Here is a 19,458-nt window from a genome sequence, read left to right as displayed (position 1 = left end):
TATATATATAATATATAGAAAAAGGAGAGAAGAAGAGAGTGTGGTGGGGAGGAAATGTTGAAGGATGTTTCAAGTTCAAAGGCACGGAGGCAGGGAGAGAAGGGATACTAAGAGAACGGGGAGGCCGGGCGCGGTGGCTCGTGCCTGTAATCCCAGCACTTTGGGAGCCGAGGTGGGAGGATCACAAGATTATGAGTTCAAGACCAGCCTGGCCAACATAGTAAAACCCCATCTCTACTAAAAATACAAAAAATTAGCTGGGCAAAGTGTTGGGTGCCTGTAATCCCAGCTACTCTGGAGGCTGAGGCAGGAGTATTGCTTGAACCCGGGAGGCGGAGTTTGCAGTGAGCCCAGATCATGCCATTGCACTCCAGTGACAGTGCAAGACTCCATCTCAAAAAAAAAAGAACAGGAAGAGACTACTGAGTTGGCACCTAGGGCAGGTAAGTTATGGTTGGTGGCGCTGCTAATGTAGTGGAGTTTCATCAAAGACCAAAGGTGAAATGAGGCTACAATCTTACCCTTTATCTTGGAGGCTGCCCTTTGTCTTTGAAGTTTCTCAATATTGTGAGTGAGATAATGAAATTTCTCTTTATGATAATAACACTGCTCGCAGTATGAAACATGGGTTTGGGGTTGATTGGCATACTTGTTTGCACTTGTGTGTACAAAGGAGATAACATATATTAAAGCTTTTTTGGTAAAAGATAATGGTACTTGTAGAGATGGTGCTGTTATTCAAGACTTCTATAGGAAAGCACATAATGTGTTGGAAAATGGTGACTCCATATACTAATTTATGGACTGGATCACATCAGAGCCAAATTATTCCAAAAATATAAATATGTCTTACCTTGAGTTAAGCATATTTACCACTTTTCAATAAAGGACCAGGTGTGTTTCTGGCAAAATGATTGAAGCTTGAATCAAAAAAAAAGAAAAAAAAATGTTGAAGACCCCTTTGTGTATCTCCAGAATTGAGTTTAAGATTCTAGGGATAGTTGACGCCTAACGCATGCTGAGTTTGGTTAGTGCTTTGTAGAATTTCTTGTGCTTAGCATGCACTATTGTGGTTAGCAGCTGTTGAGTTTCTTAGTGGGAGGAGCAGAGAGACTCAGACTGCAAAACTATCATCTATGGGAAATGACAAGAAGCTAGGTGGCCCTTCTCCCTGAGCAGTCAGGATCAGACCCAGGTACACACAGATGTGTGTTTCTGTGTTTCTAGGCCTTTGTTTATGTTTTCCTGATAGTTGTCTGCTTTATCCAGGCCAGAGGGAAAACTCGACATTACCTGGGTCCCTTGGGGAAAGCCACTGGGGAGATTAGCCTTGGTTACTAGAGGTGCCTCAATGTGAAGACAGTCACCTGCATCTCCACATGAACTATTAATAATGTGTGGCCAGGAGCCAAGGGTGTGGAGGAGACGTGGCTCTACTGGTCAGATTCTGCAGGGGACAGATGTGACCCTACTGTGGAACTAAGCATAGGTATTTGCTTGGTGTTTGAGGAAGTGAGGAGTGAAGTGAGTGGATGTGTGTTTTTTTTTTTTTTCCTCTGGCATACTTTCCGCAAGTCCACTCTCTGAGCAGCCAGGAACTAAAAGCAAGTCTTGGGCTGACATTCAGTGCATAGGGAGTAAGTTGTACATTTTGAACTCCTGGGGGTCAGGCATGGCGGCTTATGCCTGTAATCTCAGCAGTTTCAGAGGCCAAGGTAGGAGGATTGCTTGAACCCAGGAATTTGAGACCAGCCTGAGCAACATAGCAAGACCCCATCTCTCCAAAAAAAAAAAAAAAAAAAAAAAAGAAAAAAATTAGCAGGACATGTTGGTGCACACCTGTAGTCCCAGCTACTCAGGAGGCTGAGGTGGGAGAATCACTTGAGCCTAGGAGATGAAGGGTGCAGTGAGCCATGATTGTGCTGCTGAACTCCAGCCTGGGCGGCAGAAACCCAGGAAACTCTTGGAGACATCCTACATTGGGTTTTGGAATATTAGACCTTCGAACCTGGACTCTTTCATGTGCCAGTCCCCAAGCCCTTTCACTGTGTTGGTCAAGTCTCAGTCTAGTCGTTTGCTAGATTCTGGTTTGGTCTCTTTCCTTTGAGACCAAAGCACCAAAGCTGATGAACTGTGTGTGGGAATGGTCAGGTCCTCGAGGGTGTGTTTGTGTGCATCACTACCTGTAGATGCAGTGACCAAGGGTGTGAGCTTAGTTTAATACTTAAGTATGGTATGATTGATCTTTACAGAAAATCTCTTGCTATTCTCTTTAAACTATTATTAAACAGTGAACATTTGTTGATAAAAGGGGAAGCATGCTTTAGTGGGAAGAATATCAGATTTAGAGATAAGAGTTAATTTATTTGACAGATACTCACTGAGTGTTTTCTATGTTTGTGTGTCAAATTGTTTTAGGCTGAGGGTCCAGTGGGGAAAATAGATGTCTGTAATTACCCCTCAGTGTGATGTTCATAGTCAGATGTGAGCACAGAGGAAGGAGGTGGGGGGTGGTAAGAGGGAAGGGAGATCAAGTGCCAAGGTAGGGCTTCCTGGAAGAGGTGGCATTTGAGAGGAGACCTGGGTGAATAGGAATCAGAAGGTCAAAAGGCTGGGAAATAGTATGGCGAGCATGGTTTCATGTTCAAGGCAAGGCTGGCAGGTGCTGAGGCCAGTGAAGTAGGCAGCGGACTGATCGTGAAGAGTGTTGTACATGTCATTAAGGAGATTGGACTTTTTAATGGACTTTTAGTCCCTTTTGTTGAGCTTTTCCTAACCCTGTCTCAAACTCTGAAATCCTAGCTGTTCTTAAAACTGCAGCTTTATGCTAATTCTTCCTGAAATCTTCCTGGTTCATCACGGTAGAAAGTTTTCTTTCCCTCCTTTAACTGATTTAATGTTTGGCTTATACCTCTTTTATGGCCCTCATCACATACCACTGTGTGTTATCATTCTCTATGTCCTCATCTCATCTTCCCTTTTGTTACAAAAGTTCTTAGAGTGCTGGGACTAAAGGAACTTATTATTTCCTTAATGCCCAAAGCCCAGAAGGCTGAGATAGTACAAGTGTGTTAAATGAATATATTTTAAAGTGCTAAGTTATGTTCACTGTCTTTTTAAGGTTTTCAGTACATTGATTGGCTGTAAGAATTTAGTGGTCAATGGGCAGTTATCAATTAATTAGATATTTGGCTTTTTATTCTCATGAGTGCAGAAAAGAATTAACTTAGTGGGTGTGAAACTGCCTATCCATAGAAAGGCCTGCTTGCAAGTTGGCCTTTGGCTGGCATTAAGGAACTTGGATTTCAGAAGGATTCCCACAGATCTAAATGATAGGAGTAGCTCACTGTGCCTAAACTGTTTGTGCGAGCAATATAGTTTATGTTGAGCACCTGCTTTTCTTCTGGGAGTCTGGAATTTGGGTACATGCCAGGGAAGGGGTGCCTACATGACTTGTCCTCTCTGGGCATTAAAAACTGTGGACACTGAATCTCTCTAATGAACTGTCTGGTTGGTAACATTTCAGATGCATTGTCACAACTTGTGTGTCCAGTGTGACTCCTCCTGGAGAAGACCCATGGGAGCTCCCACCTGGTTTTATCCAGACTTCATCCCATGTACCTTTTTCCATTGTTGAGTTTGCTTGGTATCTTTTCACTGTAATAAGTCATAGCTGTGAATATGACTATATGTTGTCCTATTGAGTTATCCTAGTGAATCATCAAACCTGGGACTGGACTTGGAGATCCCTTCAACACACCATGAAATGCCACATATGTGAAGCCAATTGTTGTTTATTTTTGGTTTGTTTTTGGCTAAGACTCTGAAGATATTAAAGACTCTGAGAAGTTATTGATCTTTACATAAGAGAAGGGCCTATTTCTCAAGACTCTGTGTATTTAGGCATGTGAAGAGGGTGCTTAAAAAAGTTTCACGGTTTTTTTGTCATTCCATAAATGAAATCAGATTTCACCTTTTAGAAATAAGTGTCAAGTTTTAACATTTTGAACTTTGAGAGTGTCAGAAGCTGTGATGATCCATTTGTTTGAAAATGAACAGGGAATGGGAGGGCTCACAAAAAAAACTGAACTTGAAATCAGTGGGTATAGGCCAGTTGTAGTGGCTCATGCCTGTAATCCCAGCACATTGGGAAGCTGAGGCAGGCGGATCACTTGAGGTGAGGAGTTCAAAACCAGCCTGGCCAACATGGTGAAACCCCATCTCTATTGAAAATGCAAAAAAAAAAAAAAAAAAAAAAAAGCTGGTGTGGTGGTGTGCACTTGTAATCCCAACTACTCGGGAGGCTGAGGCAGGAGAATCTCTTGAACCTGGGAGGTAAAGGTTGCAGTCAGCCGAGATTGCGCCATTGCACTCCAGCCTGGGTGACAGAGTGAGACTCCTTCTCAAGCAGCAGCAGCAACAACAACAACAACAAAAACTTTCTAGTCTTGAGATCAGTGGGTATAGACTAAGGTGTGCTATGAGATAGATGAGTGGCCAGGTAGGGTGTGGCCAGCTGGGGAAGCTGCGTATAAACACAGACTTCTTAAGATTTTATTAGATCACATAGGCTGTAGCTGACAAAAGGGACAATAATACCAAAGACTAATGTTTTCTTTTTTCTTTTCTTTTCTTTGTTTTTTTTCTTTTTTCTTTTTTTTCTTTTTTTCTTTTTTTTTTTGAGACGGGAGTCTCGCTCTGATCACCCTGGGCTGGAGTGCAGTGGCCGGATCTCAGGCTTCACTGCAAGCCTCCGCCTCCCGGGTTTACGCCATTCTCCCTGCCTCAGCCTCCCGAGTAGCTGGACTACAGGCGCCCGCCACATGCCCAGCTTATTTTTGTATTTTTTAGTAGGACGGGGTTTCACCGTGTTAGGCCAGGATCGGTCTCGATCTCTCTGACCTCTGATCCGCCCGTCTCGGCCTCCCAAAGTGCTGGGATTAACAGGCTTGAGCCACCGTGCCGCCTTCTTTTTTTTTTTTTTTTTTTTTTGAAAGGAGTCTCACTCTGTCACTCAGGCTGGAGTGCAGTGGCGCGATCTCAGCTTACTGCAACGTCTGCCTTCTGGGTTCAAATGATTCTTGTGCCTCAGCTTCCCAAGTAACTGGGATTACAGATGCCTGCCACCATGCCTAGCTAATTTTTGCATTTTCAGTAAAGACAGGGTTTCGCCATGTTGGCCAGGCTGGTCTCGAATTCCTGACCTCAAGTGATCCTCCCACCTCAGCCTCCCAAAGCACTGGGATTACAGGTGTGAGCCACTGCTCCTGGCCAAAAAAGACTAACATTTTCTAATATAACATTTGTATAGAACTTTACAGTTTTCAAAATGTTTTCACATATAATATCATTTATTGCTAAAATAATCCTATAAGGTAGGAAGTATTATTAGTTTCCACAGCTGATGAAACTATAATTCAGAAGAATTGAATAGCTTGCCCAGAGTAATATGGTCAGTTTGAGCTGCACACCTGTAAGTCCTAGCTCTTCAGCCTTGACCTCCTGGGCTTGAACAGTCCTCCTGCCTCAGGCTTCTGAGTAGCTAGGACTACAGTTGCATGCCCCTGCACCTGGATCATTTAAAAATTTTTTTATAAAGATGAGGTATTGCTATGTTGCCCAGGCTGCTCTTGAATGCCTGGGCTCGAGCAGTCTTCCAGCCTTGGCCTCCTAAGGTGCTGGGATTGCAGGCATGAGCCCAAATCCATCCTTTTGATTTTAAACCTAGACCCTGGGAAATATAAGAACTATAAAGTCTTTCAGCTTCCTGATATATTTAAGTTTATTTTAAAGTATATATCAGTCAAGCCTCAGACCTGACAGATATTACTGAGTGAATGAAAAGAAGTTGAGGCAAATTGCGTACTTTCACTCTGTGCCATCCTGTGTATAGATTGTGGGGAGTGAAACGGTTGATCTTTTTTTTTTTTTAGAAGGTGCATTTGGGATTTGGATAGAAAGAGACTAGAACAGAGGAGCTGAGAGGATGTGGGCTCCAGCTCCAAAGCTCATGGTGCTCTGCAGGAGAAAGTTGAAGTCTTCTTGATTGCCCACTGTAAAATCTGGGGGACAAAGAGCTATTAGAGAAGGTTTGGTTGCATTTTTCATAATATCTCAGGTACTGTCAGCGTCCTGAAAATATCACTTATCAGAATTAGACTCTTAGAAAAATGAGGGGCAATATTTGCCTCGGATTCACTTTCATTATTTCTCTAAATCAGGGGAGGAGTTCTTCGGACATTTTTCCTGCCCCAAAATAACAGGTGGTCAGAGCATATATCGTGTGAAGTTTCTACAGTATGTCAGATATCAGCTAGGTGTTTAACATGAATTATCGTTTTAATTCTTACAAAGATCTTCAGAGGTATAAATTTGATGCCATATAACCTAGATAAGAAAAATTAGACTTGGGGAAGTTAAATATTTGCCCAGAGTCTCACAGCTTTTAAGTAGTAGCCTTGGAATTCAAGCTCAGGCCCGACTCCCAAGTCTGTGCTCTTTTTGTTCCCTGTGCTTCCTGAACACAATGATGCAACTTCATAAAATAATAATCATTCAGGTCTTATATAAGTGGTTAAATCTTACCTGAGCCTCAGTGAATGTTAAGGCTCTTCTATGAAGAAGTTTAAGCTTCTGGTGCCTACCCAGAGTTTTTACAGCAGGAGACTCCCCTGGCTTATGTGTATGCTCTGTGCTTGTGTGTTACCTTTCCTGAGTCCTGTGGGATTCCCAGCACTATTTGCAGTTTGTTAGATGTGAGGGAAGGGGAGTGGTGGCCTGCTCTGTCAGTTTGCTTATTTCAGAGCCAGCTCACATAAAGTCATCCTTTCTTGTAGATATTTGGCAAAAAACCATCTGGGAATAATGTGCTTTATCAAATTTAAAAGTAGGTGAGAATTTTATACTGTAGAAATATAAGGAAGAAAATAGAAATAGATGGTTTGGAGTGGCTTTTACTATTCTTGTTAGTTTCATCCTGGAAAATGTTTCCTATGTAACTTTTTCTTTTTTTAACATAAGCAGCACATTATAGTAAAAAAAAACCCCAAAAAACAAAAAAACAAAACAAAACAAAAATACAGCCTTGGGCTCTAGAGAATACAGTGAAAGTGCTGATCATGAGCAAATAAATTCAGCACCTGGTACACTGCCTGGCACAGACTAGGGACACAATTAACATTTGTTAAATGAGTGCAACTCAGGCTACTGGGCCTAAGTATCTGGCCTCTTCTGCTGCCCAGATCACAGAGCAGCTGAGACCCCAGTTCACATTAGTGTGCTCTGGCTGAGAGAGTTCCGTTTGTTTTAGATCTGATGGTGAGCCTGGAGCCAGGCCATCATCATTTCAGAAAATAAAGCGCAAACATTATTCCTTGGGGCTATGTGACTTTATTTGAGAGGCTGAAAATAAATTTAGCGGTGGTGGTGGTAATAATAACAGCTAATACTTATATTAGCTAATATAAGTATTACAGCTAATACAAGGTTCATTATGGACTCATGCCAGACTAAGTACTTTATACATACAAGTGCATGTAATCCTTATAACACAATTTTAAGTAGATATTTTACCAGTGAGGAAGCTAAGTAACTTGCCCAAGGCCACACAGTAGGCAATAATTCTGAAATATAAATGTGGAGATCAAAGTACAGCCACTTAACCTCTCCTTAGTGATATTGTAAAGGAATGGGAACCTAGGCATTTTGAAAGACTATCTCCTTATGGTTTTTTCTTGGTTTTCTTTATTAGAAAAAAATTGAGGAATGGATCCACTTTCCATGAATTCCTGGAGCAATTCCTGGAAATTCTGCTTTTCTTTTACCTCTATATAAACCTCTAGTAAACTTTTTTTGTCAGAAAGAAATACAAATTCAAATTCATGTTTGAGACTTACTTCCTGTACTTCCCCAGGCATATAATGATTTTTTTTTCTTCCCTCAATACCAGACAATTAGTAGAAATCAAGCCCAAGCAAGCAGAAAAGTCTTGATAAATGCAGGTTTCCTTACCAGGGGACAATTCATGGAGAGATGTGATGTCCATTTGAGAATCTGGATTCTTTTGAGTTTCGTGATGTGAAAGTCTCTTTTGTGACCTTGAGAAAGTGGGAGGTTTTATTATTTGTTCTGTTGTCCTTTAAAATTTAGATCTGGCTGGGCGTGGTGGCTCATGACTGTAATCCCAGCACCTTGGGAGGCTGAGGTATGAGGATCACTTGAGGCCTGAGGTTTGAAACACCCTGGAAACATAGGGAGAACCTGTCTCTAGAAAAAAAATTTAAAAATTAGCTGGGTGTAGTGGCATGTACCTCTAGTCTCAGCTACTTGGGAAGCTCAGGCAGGAGGATTACTTAAACCCAGGAGTTTGAAGTTACAGTGAGCCATAACTGTGCTGTTGCACTTCAGCCTGGGTGACAGAAAGAGGCCCTGTCTCTAAAAAAAAAAAAAAAAAAAAAAAAAGAAAATGAAAAAAAAAATTACATCTGGCCAGGCAAGGTGGCTTATGCCTGTAATCCTGGCACTTTGGGAGGCTGAGGCGGGAGAGTTGCTTAAGCCCAGGAGTTCAAGACCAGCCTGGGCAGCATAGTGAGACCCTGTCTCTATAAGAAAAAAAAAAACGGAACCTGCTCTTTTGAATCTTTGGAGGTTGGGGATTGAGGGATTGTGTGCTCTTTTCTCTAATGAATTGCATAACAACATTAAAGATGGCAAAACATGAACTTCTTATTTTGACTTAGTTTTCAGACTGCATAGTTATGTTTAATTAAATATTTTCCAGGGTTCATATCTGTATGAGGGAGAGTATGACTGAAACAATGTGGAAATGCAATTGCTTGCCAAATTACAGCTACAGAGTCTCCAACCTTTTTTGGGTAATAGGATTTGTCATTTGTGCAGAACTAAACAATGTGACAGCTGTGAGATTTTTACCATGGATATGCCTATTTCTTTGTCTTTTGGAACAATTTCCATGTCAGAAAATGTTGAGAGCATGCCCTTAATTTTTAAGGATAGGTTTATAAAATATTGGTTATGAAATATCTCAAATTAAATTTCATGGATGTTATCAGGATTTTACTGAAACTTTTCTCCATGTCTGCCTCTTTGAGAAATTTTGTAATTCAAAGTCTCTGAACAGGAAAAAGAAGACTGTTCATCTTTAAAGCATAAAATATTATGATAACAGTTCTCAAATTATTTCCTGCTTTATAGGTATATGTATTTTGAAATAAAGAAGACATGATAAAAGCTCTGAAACTAAGAATCTCAGGTGGGGGGTGGTATTTATTAATCATTTGCTTCTATGATTTCTTTTCTGGAATTATTTTTACTTACTGGTTTATTGTTTCCAAAGAGTACTTGTTTAAAGAAGAAAAAATAACTTGCTGCAACTTCAAAGTGACACATTTCATAGGAGCCCCATTCAGAGATGGTTTGCATTAAATGGGCTAGAAAGTTACTCTACAGGTTAAGAGAGAAATGAACATCATTGACTTAGAACATAGAAAGGTCAAGTGACATTTGGCTTGCAATTGCCTCCACTGCCCTGTCAGATAGTCTATTCTAAACTACCCCATTAGGGTGGGTTTGAGAGAACTCTATTGGCAGAGCCCCAGGTCACCCCTAATTTGAAGATAGCACCCAACTAGAGGCTGGGTTGGTGTCATGGTTTCCCAAGTAAGTCATGTCCTCTTCAGTGATTCAGAGTCTAACCTCCTACAGAGCAATAGGCTTTCCCTGGAGCAGACTATACCCTTCATCTAACCATTTTTTTTGGTCTAATTTCCTGTGACTCTTACTGGGTACATCCCCAAATTTAGTACATAGTAATAATCTGTTCTATACAATTCATCAGTTATATACTTTGTGTAGGTTCAGTTTTCTCAGCTAGATCATCAGCACATCAAGGTTATTAATCCCTTTCTCTTGCAACTTTTATAATCCTATTGCAGCTGGTAGAATTCCCAGGAAATGAGATTGGGAGTTATGGGCCTTTCTCAGTTACAAGATGTTGAGAAAGCAAGCAGCTCTTTGCTGCGTGTATTCCCTTCCTTATGGCTCCAGGTTTAGACATATGACTCCACATGAGTTATTCCAAACATCTCGCTAACCACATGACTCCATCTGGGCCATTGACTTATGTTAGAAGAGAGGGAGTCAAGTGGGCAGTCATAAGAGTCTTCAAGTACGTATTTGAAGAGCTATTGCAGGCACATTGGAAAACAGCTGTTTGCTGTGTTCACAGTGGATAGTACAAAAGGGAACAGATGGCAGTTAGATGGTAAAAGCTTAGATGATAAGGAACTGGTTGACCTTTAGAACAGGAAAGATGTTTACAGTTCATCATCCCAATGCTCATTATATGGATGAGATACTGAGGCAGAGGCTGGTTGAATGTTAAGTCCAAGCTCACAAAGCTAGTGAGTCACATAGCCAGGTATTGAATTGGTGTCTTTGAACTTGCTGTTTGATGTTTTTCTGTAACTCTGTACTCCCAGTCCTTAATCACTGCAAAGATTGTAGCTAGATGCTAAGGTGCTCTACCCAGCAAAGCTGAGTGAGGTCTCTTTCTTTGTGGAATTTTGTATTTTTTTTAAGTTAAAAGTCTAAATCGTTGTCTTTCTGGGAGGTACAAGTAAAGTAAGATATTTTTCTAGAGGTCACTGTGAGCCAGAATATTTACTAAGAGTTTTTTTTTTTTTTTTTTTTCTTGAGACAGACTCTCACTCTGGTGCCCAGGCTGGAGTGCAGTGGTGTGATCTCGGCTCATTGTAACCTCTGTCTCCAGGGTTCAAGCAATTTTCCTGCCTCTGCCTCCCAAGTAGCTGGGATTACAGGTGTGCACCACCAATCCTGGCTAATTTTTTTGTATTTTTAGTAGAAACGAGGTTTCACCGTGTTGGTCAGGCTGGTCTTAAACTCCTTACCCCAGGTGATCTACCCACCTCAGCCTCCCAAAATGTTGGGATTACAGGCATGAGCCACTGCGCCCAGCCTACTGAGAGTTCTTTTTTATTGGAAGATACACATTTGTTCACATGAACGTTTCTTATGCTGCACTTCATCTCTTCGCATTAAAGTGGTTTCCAGGTCCTATGTTTATCTCTTCTGCTGTGGAATTGTGATCTGGGAGGAGCTGCCAGCACCATAGGGCACATCGCAGTTATCCTGAACAGACAAGCAAGAATCTTCAAGTTTGTTCTTTATTTCTAACATGTAGAATCCCTGGAATCATGGGAAGCTACTGGGAGCCTGTCTTTGAAATACAGGTGAACCTGGAGTGGGAGAGAAAGCACAGTGCTTGGCACGTTGTAGGTACTTAGTAAATAATTGTTGAACAAATAAATTGTATTTCTCCCCACTTCTCTTATAATTATGGAGCTGGGGAACCTAAAGACAAATCCAGTCTAACTTTTATAGTTACGCTTTATATTATTCAGTAAAGCAAGCAAAGTCTAGAAATGTTAAGTGACTGTTAAAATTCATACAGCTAGTCAGGGGTTGTGCTTGGGCTAGGCTTAGGTCATTCTGTCTCTTGATATTATATTAGGTTGAACCAAATGAAATTGTCATTTCTTTAGGTCAAAACAGTTGTATACAGGTTGAGCATCTCTAATCTGAAATCCAAAATGCTCCAAAACCAAAACATTTTGAGCCCTGATATGACTCTACAAGTGGAAAATTCCACACCTGGCATCTTCACTTTCTGATGATTCAGTGTACACAAACTTTGTTCCATGTACAAAATTATTTAAAAATTATATAAAATTACCCTCAGGCCATGTGTATAAGGTGTATATGAAACAAGTGAATCTGTGTTTGGTCTTGGGTCTCATCCCCAAAATATCTCATATATATGCAAATATTCCAAAATCTGAAAAAATCCAAAAATCCCAAACACCTCTGATCCGTAGCACTTTGGATAAGGGATACTCAACCTGTATTGGCAATTTAATAGTGGTCCAACCTAATCTGTTTTGAAGGATCTATACTGTATACATTCTTATTTCAATAATAGAAATCATAACTTTGGCCTTCTCTCTAAACCAAGCAAGCATATAATATTACAGCTTAATGTAGAGATCCACATTTGTTTGGAATCAGTTGATCCTGGGTTTACATCCCTTGTTCTTTCTAAGCTGAAGTTTCCTCATCAATAAAATAGGAATAATATTATGTGCATCACTCATAAGATTGTTTAAAAGATTAAATGAGTTGATTCTTTGAAGGGCTTTGTATATGCCTAGCACATAGGGCTTAGTATAGTACCTGGCACATAGTAAGTACTTAATAAGTATATGCTATTGTTAATTGTATCAAAAAGGTAGAGAATACAACTGATAAGGGTTTAAAAATGTATAATTTGGCCAGGGGTGGTGGCTGACACATGTAATCCTAACACTTTGGGAGGCCAAGGCAAGAGGCTTGCTTGAGCCCAGGAATTCAAAACCAGCCTGGGCAACATAGTGAGACTCTGTCTCTACTCTATCTATCTATCTATCTATCTATCTATCTATCTATCTATCTGCCAGGTGTGCTGGTGTATGCCTGTAGTCCCAGCTACTCAGGAGGCTGAGATGGGAGACTCACTTGAGCCCAGGAGGTCGAGGCTGCAGTCAGCTAGGATTGTGTCTAGGCAACAGAGTGAGACCCTATCTCAAAATGATAAATAAATATATAAATAAATAAAATGTATAATTTTTCTGGAAAGCACATTCATCTTTTTGAGATTTGCAAGATATGCCAAACCTTTGTTTTCTAACAGGGACATATCTTTATATTATCTCTATTTCGTATTCTTCTGCTTGTTATAGGGAACATGTGTGGAATGATATTCTATTTTTGAGACCTTTGCTTTGACACGTGTGCTGTGTGCCACACAAGATTATTACGATAGAAGTAAAGCAACCAAATGTGAGTATGCAGAATGAGACCATGAGCTCTATAAAGGGAGGGGACCATCTGTGTCTTCGTCATGGATGATTCCTTCTCATTTTCAATCAGAGGCCAGGCACATAGTTAGGGTTCAAAATGTAGTTGACTGACAAATTGACTGGGTTAGCATAGTCTTTAAAAACTGGATCTTGGAACCATATCCCCTGTTTGTCCCTCCCTGCCTCATGGGTAAGCAAATATCTCCATTGCCTGGGCTCAAGAGACACCCATGTGTAAAGTATTTCTCGGAGAACTACTCGTGACCCAGTGACACATCAAGAGCAAATATATTTTCAGACAGCTGCACACTTGGAGGAAAAGTTACCACCCTTGGGTAGAAACAGACTAGGGCATTCCCAGCCCTGAGAAGGAAGTAGTAGATATTTCCTGAGAACAAGTAGCTTTCACAGCATTGGAAGTAAACAGAGGCCTCTTCTCCTTCCTTTTTATACCTCTAGCCCACCATTCTTAGAGGTCAGTAGACTTTTCAGGTGTCTTCCTCTACTATCTAGGCTGCCTGTGGGTATGAATATACTAAATATCATAAAAATACACAAAAAAGGAAAAGAAAAAAAAAACAGGAAAAAGAAAGAAACCATCGGGGAGACCAAGTCCAAGACAAGTTGCTTTCCGCAGTGAGGTAGCGGCAGAGGACTTGCGGTATAGTCCTAACAGCTACCCACAAATGCCCTTGTCATCTTCCACTTGAATTTGTCTCTTCCCATTTACTTCATCCTCTATCTACGTTTACTTTGTCCACACTACTTTGCCATTGGAAATGTAAGCAAAGTTTGATCTTTAGAGGAAGATGTTACATAAATACAACACTGGTTATTTATTTATAAAAAAACTGTAAACTTACTAAGAAATGGCTGCCATTTTGAGCTATGAGGTGAGCACTAGTTCCTGGAAATATCTATGGAAGGGTGAAAACATATATTGAGCATTTAGTGAGGTTGACATTGAGCAAGGCCTTTTATGAATACCATGTCTCCTTCACATAGCAGCCTTGCAGAAATAAGTATTATCCCCCATTTTACCAATGGGAAATCTCAGGTTCAGAGAAATTAGCCGGCACAAGAACACACAAGAAATAATTAGTGCAGATCTCTAAACAAAGCTATGTACGCACTTGCTACTACAGCAGGCTCAGATGGAGATGGTCTTTAACCTCTCCACAGGCCTGTGAGACAGGTGGGCACAGCTATTACTGACCTTTTGAAGTTGAGAAAATTGGAGCAAAAACATTGTGAATTTTCAGCTTACCTGGTTCTACTATGATGAGAAAGTTCATCCATCCATTCATTCGCTTATCCATTTACTAAAAGCACTTTTATTCAGGCTCTTTCCTGGGTTGAGCATTGTGCTAGGTACTGAAAGGGTATCAAACAGGTATCAAACATGGGCTGTCATGGGTTTTGTGACCATTTTTCCCAGATATGGAGATAAGAGTCCTGAAATATTTGTTTTTAATATAAGAGCAAAATTTAGATTGTGCGAAAAATAACTGGTGCATTGGGAGTTTAAAGGAAGTTGGAGATGCCTCTGTACTTCCCATAGAGAGCTCTGTGGAGGTGGTTAAGTTTTATATGTTGCTGCCCCCTCTCTCAACCTGCCATGCACACACATACACACACTCTCAAATTGGTAGTGCTGATGGTAGCAGAGGAGAGGTCACTTCAGAATGTTTTTAAATCTTTTTGTTTTGAGATAAATGTAGATTCACATGAGGCTGTAAGAAAAAGTGCAGAGATCCGTGTACCTGTTACCCAGTTTCCCCTATGGTAACATTTTATACAACTATAGTATAATATCACAGCTCAGATATTGGCATGGATTTTTCCAGTTTTACATGTACTAATGTGTGTGTGTATGTGCACATGGGCATGTGTGTATTCAGTTGTATACAATTTTATCACATGTATACAATTTTATCACATGTGTCCACCATCACTGGCCAGATACTGAGCAGTTACATCACCACAGATTCTTTCCATTTGTTCTTTGATAATCACACCCACCTCCCTTCTGCCTCCGCAGCCCCCATCCCTAACCCCTATCAACCACTAATCTGTTCTTCACTTCTATAATTTTGCCATTTCAAGAGTGTCATATAAACAGAACCATGCAGTAGTGGCCTTTTGGGATTGGCCTTTTTACATTCAGCACAATTGTCTTGAGATTCATTCAAGTTGTGTCTATCAAGAGTTTTTCCTTGTTATTGCTTAATAGTATCCCATGATATGGATGTACCAGATTTTGTTTAACCATTCACCTGTTGAAGAGCACTGGGGTTATTTCTAATTTTTGGCTATTACAAATAAAGCTGCAGTGAACAGGACTTTTTTAAACATAGTATTATGTAACGTAATCAGGTCTAACCTTAGGCAGAGTGTGAAGTGGAAGTCACTGTCATTCCTTCCTTGGGAATATTTTATTCTTTCGTTTAGCACTCATTCAACAGGTATTTTTTGAGCTAAGCATTGTGCTACTTACATTCTACTGAGAAATAGATGAGTGAAAATCTGTTGGCTCTCAGGCTTCATACATCTTAATATGTAGCTTCTTTGGAGAAAATTTTAAAATCTTAAAATTAGTGTTTTGAATTATTTTAGAAACAGAAATGGAAGAAGTTTCTGCAACTTGTTTTAAGATCTGTTTTCTTTTATAAAACTGTTAGACAAGGATTTTAGTTTTAGGAAGATAGTGGACACTTTCTGAATAATAGGTAAGGGAAAAGGCAAAATTCTACTTTTCCTTCTGTTTTCCATACCTGAAGGGAATTCATTTCCGGCTGTCCTGGGACCAGCTGTGTTGCTTGCTTGAGCTCATCCTAAAACTCTGTCCTATCCACGTTGGTATTTAGTTAATGTCTTTTCATTTTAGTTTTGTTTAGAATTACAAAAACCTTTATCCTCAGGTGAAAGACTGAATTCCACAGAGGGGACCTCATTGGTGTTTTGCCTTCCAGCTCTTAGCTGGGCACTCAAGTCCTTTTCACTCTGCGACCATACATGGTTGTGGTTTCCATGTGGAATGGGTGTGGTGTTTCTCTTGGCTCAAATTGCCCTTTTCTCACCTGCCACTTCCCCCTCTCTACCTTGAAGCCTCTTCTGATTGGTTTAATGAGAAATAATACCCAAATAAGAAGATACTGCATTAAATACGTGGAAGTGTTGATGTGTTGCTGCAGGCAGCCACAGGCTGTGGTGTGAGTAACTAGTGATTCCAAGGATGGTAGAAATCAGTTTATAAATCTCAATGATAGGAACATTTTTTAACCCCTTAAAAGCTCTGTGGAATTGTGGAAATAAATTGAAGACCAAGATTCAAGATGATGTATTTTTTGTATAATTCTTTGCGTGTGTGTGAATGTTAAAGGCTGGCAATTTCCTATGCTTCTAATGTGCATAAATTTAATAAAACGAACATGTAATAAAGTTAAGCCCCATGATGATATCACTTATTTCCCTTGTATCTCAGCTAGTAGTGGCGTTTGAAAGCCATTATTTTGGAGAATAATATAATTATGGACCCTGAATTTGAAGTAAAGCATTTCAGCCTTACTGTTCTCCTTGATCTCCTTCCACTTGTTTTTCTTCTTCTCTTCTATCTAAGATGGAAGGAAAAAAACCAGTAAGGCAGAGAATATCATATCTTTAAATGGGGTTTTTTTCTTCACATCTCTGTTATTGTACTTATTCTTTTTTGCAAGACATTAATGAGGTTTACCATACTCTTTTTCTTTTTCCCCCCTATTTTGGTGGCTTTGGTTTCCTAATGGGAGAATACAGCAGAAGGAATTTGAGGCATTAGTGGTTCATAGCCCGGAAAGCTCTATTTTCAAACCATTGCATTGTACCATTTCTATCATTAAATATTGCAAAGCATAGTCTCAGGTTAACTGAATTAACTAAATGTCTTTCCTGGGGAAATGCTGCTTTTCTCCTCTGTCCGGGTCTTGACAAAGGTGAGGGTTCTGCCCGGTTTAAGAAAGATGAATTTCCAGTTACCTTGTGGAGGTTGATTTTAGGGGTCATACTAGGAAGCCTGCCATGGGCACATGGCACGTGGTTGTTGTGGCCGAATAGTGCCCATCAGATAGCTAAAGGCCTCCTCTCCCTGGGCTGCCTGGGGATGTCCAGTCTAAGGAAATCTGTGGCCAGAATCTGAGCTGGAGATCAGAAAACGAGCCAGGCCAGAGAGTGTGCAGGGATGAGAGAGAAAGGAGCAAGAAGAGCCAAGGACTTAAAAATGTAGAACCCAAGCCACCTGGAGAATGACTCTGTGCTTTGCAACACTTCTGTCCAAGAAGGAAGCCCAGAGCATATACACTGGAGTTGGACAATCTGGCTGGAGTTGTGCTGCCATTACTAGCAGCTAACTGAGTAACAAGCAGTTACTTGCCCTCTCTAAACCTGTTTTCTTATCTGTACAACGCTTACTTCATGTTGTTGTGAGAAATTAATGAGTTAATATATGTAAGATACTTAAAACAGTGCCTAGAATATTCTAACTACTATGTAAGACTTTGATAGTCTTATTGTTATTATTAACTAATATTAATTATTTTTGCCTAGTTTGCTATATACCATCAAGAACAAGGGTGTTAGGATATATGAAGAACCAGAGTTCTATATATAAAAATCAAAGTGTTTGATATGGTTTGGCTATGTCCCCACCCAAATATCATCTTGAATTGGAGTTCCCGTAATCCCCACCTGTTGTGGGAGGGACTTGGTGGATGGTAATTGAATCATGGGGGTGGTTACCTCTATACTGCTGTTCTAGTGATAGTGAGTGAGTTCTCATGAGATCTGATGACTTTATAAGGGGCTTTTCTCCCTTTTGCTTGGCACTTCTCCTTGCTGCCACCATGTAAAGAAGGACGTGTTTGCTTCCCCTTCTGTCATGATTGTAAGTTTCCTGAGGCCTCCCCAGCCACGTGGAACTGTGAGTCCATTAAACCTCTTTCCTTTATAAACTACCCAGTCTCAGGTATGTTTTTATTAGCAGCATAAGAATGGACTAATACAATGATTTGGTACTGGGAGTGGGGTGCTGCTGTAAACGTATCCAAAAATATGGAAGTGGCTTTGGAACTGTGTAACAGAAAGAGGTTGGAACAGTTTGGAGGGGTCAGCAGAAGACAGGAAAATGTGAGAAAGTTTGGAACTTCTTAGAGACTTGTTGAATGGTTTTGACCAAAATGCTGATAGTGATATGGAGAATGAAGTCCAGATTGAGGTGGTCTCCAATGGAGATGAAGAACTTGTTGGGAACTGGAGCAAAGATGACTCTCGTTATGCTTTGGCAAAGAGACTGGTGGCATTTTACCCCTGTCTTAGAGATTTGAACTAGAGGGAGATAACTTGAGAGAGATGATTAGGATATCTGTAAGAAGAAATTTCTAAGGAGCAAAGTGTTCAAGATGTGACTTGGATGCTGTTAAAAGCATTCAGTTTTATGTATTCACAAATATATGGTTTGCAATTGGAGCTTACATTTGAAAAAGAAGCAGAGCATAAGAGTTTGGAGAATTTGCAGCCTGATTATGTGATAGAAAAGACAAACCTATTTGCTGGAGAGAAATTCAAGGGGGCTGCAGAAATTTGCTAAGTAATGAGGAGCCAAATGTTAATCAGCAAGACAATGGGGAAAATGTCTCCAGGGCGTGTCAGAGTCCTTCACAGCAGCCCCACCCCCACCCCCCAACCATCACAGGTCCGGAGGCCTAGGAGGGAAATATGGTTTCTAGGGCTGGGTCCAAGGCCCCCCTGCTGTGTGCAGCCTCTGGGACTTGTTGGTGCCCTGTGTCCCAGCCACTCCAACCATGGCTTAAAGGGTCCAAGGTACAGCTCCCCAAGCCTTGGCAGCTTCCACATGGTTTTGAGCCTGCCACTGCAAAGAAATCAAGAATTGAGGTTTGGGAACCTCCCCCTAGATTTCAGAGGGTGTATGGAAATGCCAGAAATTTTCTGCAGGGGTGGGACCCTCATGGAGAACCTCTGCTAGGGCAGTGCAGAAGGGAAATATGGTGTTGGAGACCCCACACCCAATCCCCCCTGGGGTACTGCCTAGTGGAGCTGTGAGAAGAGGTCTACTATCCTGCAGACACCAGAATGGTAGATCCACCAATAGCTTGCAATGTGCGCTCGGAAAAGCTGCAGACACTCAATGCCAGCCTTTGAAAAGAGTTGGAAGGGGGCTGTATCCTGCAAAGCCACAGGGGTGGAGTTGCCCAAGGCCATGGGAGCCAACCTTTTGCATCAGTGTGACCTAGATATGAGACATGGCGATCTCAAAGGAGATAATTTTGGAGCTTTAAGATCTGACTGCCCTACCGGATTTTGGACTTGCATGGGACCTGTTGCCCTTCATTTTGGTCAACTTCTCCCATTTAGAATGGGTGTATTTACCCAATGCCTGTACCCACATTGTATCCAGGAAGTGATTACCTTGCTTTTGATTTTACAGGCTCATAAATGGAAGGGACTTGGCTTGTCTCAGATGAGACTTTGA

General features: G+C 40.8%; 1 protein-coding gene across 19 annotated transcripts in view; it reads left to right on the top strand.

The window, feature by feature from the left end:
* The window catches only part of SYTL2 (synaptotagmin like 2), a 121,119-nt gene that overhangs the window by 15,158 nt on the left and 86,503 nt on the right, over positions 1-19,458 (top strand). The window contains exon 3 of one of the 19 annotated variants that reach the window (XM_017850892.1): positions 12,816-12,915. The exons of the other annotated variants lie outside the window; for them this stretch is intronic. The gene's annotated coding sequence lies outside the window, so the exon portion shown is untranslated. The remainder of the gene's footprint in view (positions 1-12,815; positions 12,916-19,458) is intronic. 19 annotated transcript variants of the gene reach the window in all.

The sequence above is a fragment of the Rhinopithecus bieti genome, unplaced genomic scaffold (genome assembly GCF_001698545.2).
Source record: "Rhinopithecus bieti isolate Rb0 unplaced genomic scaffold, ASM169854v2 scaffold_30846, whole genome shotgun sequence".
NCBI lineage: Eukaryota > Metazoa > Chordata > Mammalia > Primates > Cercopithecidae > Rhinopithecus > Rhinopithecus bieti.
The sequence above is the reverse complement of the archived record's forward strand: the minus strand, read 5'-3'. Positions and strand labels throughout refer to the sequence as shown.